General features: G+C 46.7%; 1 long non-coding RNA gene across 1 annotated transcript; it reads right to left on the bottom strand.

Moving 5' to 3' along the window:
• Nucleotides 1–4,661, bottom strand: LOC309331652. The gene is made up of 2 exons (XR_014151928.1): nucleotides 4,481–4,661; nucleotides 1–3,361 (listed from the first exon to the last, which is right to left on the bottom strand). It is a non-coding gene; the product is annotated as an uncharacterized lncRNA (long non-coding RNA).
• Nucleotides 4,662–5,050: the final 389 nt, after the last annotated feature.

Raw genomic sequence — 5,050 nt, 5'->3', positions numbered from 1 at the left:
TTTTGGTTGCAAATGTTTACTGATTTAACAATATGACAAAGATGAAGTGACAAATGGTATTTGCCAATGCCAACAACCTTCCAGTAGATTATATGATGAATTTCTTATGTTATATAATGCTTTACAAACTCTTATTCAGCCTTGCCACAAACCTGCATTAGGTCATAATTATTCCCATTTTACAGATAAGCATACGAGTTCATGAGCCATTGCAATGGGAAATTTACTGGTGGGGTACACTGAAAAAAGTAAATCTTCCTTATAGTGAATGTGATGCTATATAAAATCTTGCTTATTTTGAGCAGTATCGTATAGGTAATTTACACACAGTTGTAAAGTTGAGAGCGAACAACAAACTGTAGGTAAGTTGATTGTTGGTGGCTAATGGATCCGTTTTGTTCAAAGAAGTCATCCACCTTCATTTAGAGGATCACGTTAATACATAATGAATATTTCTCTAGGTTTCATCACTAAAGCTGGTTCTCACATTCACATACATCACTTGATTACTCACAGCTGAATATGTAAACCAGTTCCACTGACTTCTTTTAAAATGAGGTGATAAAATTATTTCATGTCTTCGATTGCTCATTCACACATGCTATTTGATCTTCCAGTATATCAACTGAGGAGCATGCCTGGATGAGTGTGCCTGCCTGCCTGCCTATAAGACAGAAGTATATGTGTGTTGTCAAGGGAATTGGTAACAAGCAAAGCTGGCCATTTCATCTATGTTGTTGGTACTGCAGAAGACACATCTCTCTAGGAAATTCCCTCTAGCTTACTTAGTTCAAAACCTCTCTGATGAAAAAGACACCCAGTGAATTGCAATGAGGTGTACATTGTAAGGTGTACTGGAGCACTCCCAGAGTCTGGAGGAGCACAGCACACAAACCAAAGACAACCTAAGAACATTCATCAACCAACAGCTGTCAGTATCGCTTTCCTTTCTGTCTGGGCATCTGAATTAAACTAAGGCAACTATGTTGTTAACCTAACCTACAGAGGCCAGGTAGATCTGTGTTACAATCAGAAGCTGCAAAGTATATGTAAGGAAATAATATCTATTTTGGCAACACACATTCCACAAATCATGATAGCAAGACGTTGAGCACTACCATAGCTCTTTGGGCTAGTACACAATTAATATTTGAAGCAGTTTTATGGTTCCACATTTGTATAGCTGGGGAGGCATATATAGCATCTCCTTTAGTGTTTGCATACTGCTTTGTCAGTAACTACACCTTCATTTTCCTGGAACCTCACTGTGAAAATAAACACATCTGAACAATGAGCCAATGCAACACAGTGGATTGCTTGACTACCTAGGGAAATTTGGGTCGAAATTCCAGTTGTCACCATGGATTCCTTAGGTATCACTGCCAAGAGTATCTCCCTCACAATTTTAGTTGGGAAGGAGTGAAATGACCTGCTTAATAAGATTGTGATTAGGAGGAACAGAATAATGATTGTACAACATTGCACATAAAACTAGTGTTAGACAGAACCAACAGAAGTGATACAAAACCACGGTAATCTGGCAGTTTTTACATCATGAACAGAATGACCTACAAGAAAATTTTAACCCTTCCTTCAAGCAAAATTATTTCATAGCCAGACATAAAAAAGTAATAATTTGGCCATCCTAGATTCCTTCCACTGGACACAAATGGTAAAATGGTAGTCAACTGTTAATGCCACATTTTCACTATTCACAGGTTGTGTTTTCACCTCTTTAAATGTTATACCATAACCATCCCAGGTGCCATGGGAGAAGACACCCCCCAAGGGCATTTGCCTACTCCACCTTGCTCTGTGTTTACACTATGATGAAACCCCACAGATATCCTCCGAGCTTGCTCAACTATTTTCTTTACTGTCCTTTTCTCTGCTCTCTAGGGAAACAGGGCCTTGACAGTTTCGGGGGGGGGGGAATCAGTGTGCATCCCCCACATGCCCTTTTGAAGAGGAAACTCCCCTCTTCTCTTTCTTGAAGCAGCAGCAACAGCTATGGAGTAGCAGGGAAAGTAAGAGTGGGTGAAGCTGTTCCCAATATTGATGAAATTGAAAAAGCTTTTCCTCCCATCACTTTTCTGCAGGGAAAATGTAAAAAATGTGAAATGGCAGATTGAAAAACAAAAAAAGCTCTTCAGGTAGAACACCTCTTCGCAGGTTTCATGAAAATGAAAGAAGCCTGAAATGCAGTTGTAAATATACTTTCCTGCATGGCCAATCAGTTTAAAACCCTGACAGTGCACATAAAACTGCATTTCTGCCTTTCATGCAGGAGAAAGGCTTGTAAGTGTTTGTTTTCCTACATTTATATCCTGCCTTTCGTCCATTATGGAATTCAAGGTGGCACACAGATAGCTCTGTGGGAGAGGGTCACTCATCCATCTGACCTAGATCAGATCAGCTTCAGCAATGTGGTGGTCTCATGTGCCAAGGACTTTTAAGTGGTCCATGTGTCTGAGATTACAGGCCATTGCTTAACCCCTTGTCCTGTCCTGATCTGCACCTACAGGACAAGTAAGCGGAGAAAGGAGCAAGAAACCACAAAGATCTCAGAGGAAGGGGGAGGGAGAGAATGGTTGCAACTGATGCTCAAAAGATCAGAGAGCGCCCCTCACACTTGTAATTTCTCAACTGCCTGACTCACTCACCCATTACTATACCGTGACAGGAGGCAGATTCTTTGGTTCAATACAATCTCCACTAAGCAACTTTTTAGAAGTGTATAATTTTATTTTATTTTGGCAATGGTGTTCAATCCCTTAGACTGACCATCATACATTTACCCACACGGCTCTCTACTTCATTCTGTATGCATTCCACTTCATTGATTTTATGGGAAAACCCAAGAGACTCCAAGCCAAGTAGTATTTGCCAACTGCACGCCTTCCCGAGGGAAAGCACAACCTATTTAATAGCAGATCCAACACATTTTATTTTGAGTCTTCCATACATCCTCAAAGGAAGGAACATACATGCCCATGAGTGTGCAAACGTCAACTCTGCTCTTCTGCAACAGGCATGGACGTGCAAGCTTGTTAGTGGTTGATGTCCAGCTCTTGAAGGAGTCTTTTCTCCAACTGCACTCAGACTGGAAGAAGTCACCAGGCTCCAATGCGTTGTTTCTTCTTAGGGAGGGGGCAGGAGGTAGCAGAAGGAGACATAGTGATGCCCGAAAAGCAGGTTAGCCGCTGTCACACGCACAGTGGGGGCACTAGCAGCACAATGTGCGTTAGTCAGTGGCTCACCTGCTTCTGGAGAGTTAGACCAACCACAGGCAGGCTGGCTCTTCTAAGATGTCAGCAACAGACACCCCACTACCACCACCCCTGCCCCTACCAACATGGATCTGAAATACACAAGAAATAGATCAGCAGCAGAGTCACCACCAGCACTCCCTAAGCCCCAATATATTCGGCCACACTACTTCCCTTATTTCAACACATACAAAAATAAGCCCAGAAAGCTTCTGTTTCAACACCCCTGGGCCATTCCAACATGTGCAAGACAGATGCAGACCACACCAGAGGGACTTTCTACAACACAGGGCAAGGCGTCAGCTGCAAGCGTTTTGAGGTCTCTCCCTCTGGCCACTTTTTGCTTAATTCTGTACTGCACTTACCCAACACAAAACAACATGTCAACTTGGAAGAAACAGGTCAGTGCAGTCAGACCCCCCCAGCTAATTCGCAGAAAAGAAAGGAAGAGATCTTGCTGTAGAAGTTGGAGCAATAAGGAAGTTCCGTTTCCACCTGGAGGACAATTCCCCGCCGCCACTTTTACCCACTGACTTAACTGGATATGAATTACATCCTCCGCCACCCCACTTAGTGTTTATACAAGCACAGGCAACCGAACAGCGCAACCCCTTCTTGCACGTCTGCTCAGAATCAAGTTATACTGATCGCAAACCAAAACGAAGCAAGAAGCCCCATTCCTTTCCTTGCACACCCTGAAGCGGAGCGAGTGTGGAAACCTGGCCGACCAATTAATCGACCGGCTAATTTGCGACAAAAGTGAAACTGCTTCTTTCCTCCTCAATAGATCAGCTGCAATTTCATTAGGCAACGAAGCGTTTCGAAACAATATTAAGAAGGGGAGGAAAAAAGTTAAATGGAAGTTCAGAGCCCTTTCCCAGAGCTTTGGGGGGGGGGGAATCGAGGACTGTCATTGACCTGGTACGAACTTGCTTCCGTTCGTTCTTCGGCGAACATCTACACTTCGCTTTGACAACGACTTAATTTCTTCCCTGGGCACAGATGCGCCTTTTAATTGACTTGGCCGGGAAGAAGGGGGGGAGATGCTCTATGCCGCACGCTGAAAGTGAAACCAAGAAATGCTGTCTGCCCCCCCCCCTTTTTTAAATGCTTTCCCTTAACTGCGCCCAACCTTAAAACACCCAGCCGGAAACCAAGCCCCACCCCGAAGCCCCACAGCACCCACCTCCCTCCCTAGTTACCCCACTTACCTGAACTTCGCAGGCGCCGCCTCTCCTCGGGCACTTTCCTTCGGGCTCCTTTCGGCAGCCTGCGCTGCCCACTTTCCCCAGGCAGGAGGGAGAGCGCGAGCGAAGCAGAGGCAGCGGCAGCGGCAGCGGCAGCGGAAACTTCTCCTTCCCGGCGTTGCGCTGCGCTACCCAGCCCACGCCGCTGCCGCGCAACCTGCCTTCTCTTTCGCTCCCCTACCCCGCCCTGGCTACATGCAAATCGAGGCTGGTGACGTCGCGCGGCGGGTCCGCCAATGGAGGCTGCGCCCGGCTGCCGGCCAGCCACGCCTCCCGCCGCGCCCGCCAATCGGCGGAGACCCCCTCCTCGCGCGGGGCTAGGCAGCTCCCTCCTTCGCCCTGCCCCGGGAGTTACAGCGCGGGGTGCGGCGCGTTCGGTTCTGCACGTCCTTACTTTAGGGAGGAACCAACTGTACTTGCCCGAGCGTCGATGCCGCTCTCCTCCCGCCCGCCCGCCCGCCTCCCTCCCCCCCGCTCCCTTTCCCGCAATGGTTGCCGCCGGCCAGGCTCCTTTCCAGGAACGCGGCTGGCGAA

Source organism: Podarcis erhardii (genome assembly GCF_964252035.2).
Source record: "Podarcis erhardii genome assembly, chromosome: 1".
Taxonomy (NCBI): Eukaryota; Metazoa; Chordata; class Lepidosauria; order Squamata; family Lacertidae; genus Podarcis; species Podarcis erhardii.
This window is presented reverse-complemented; position numbering and strand designations above follow the sequence as displayed.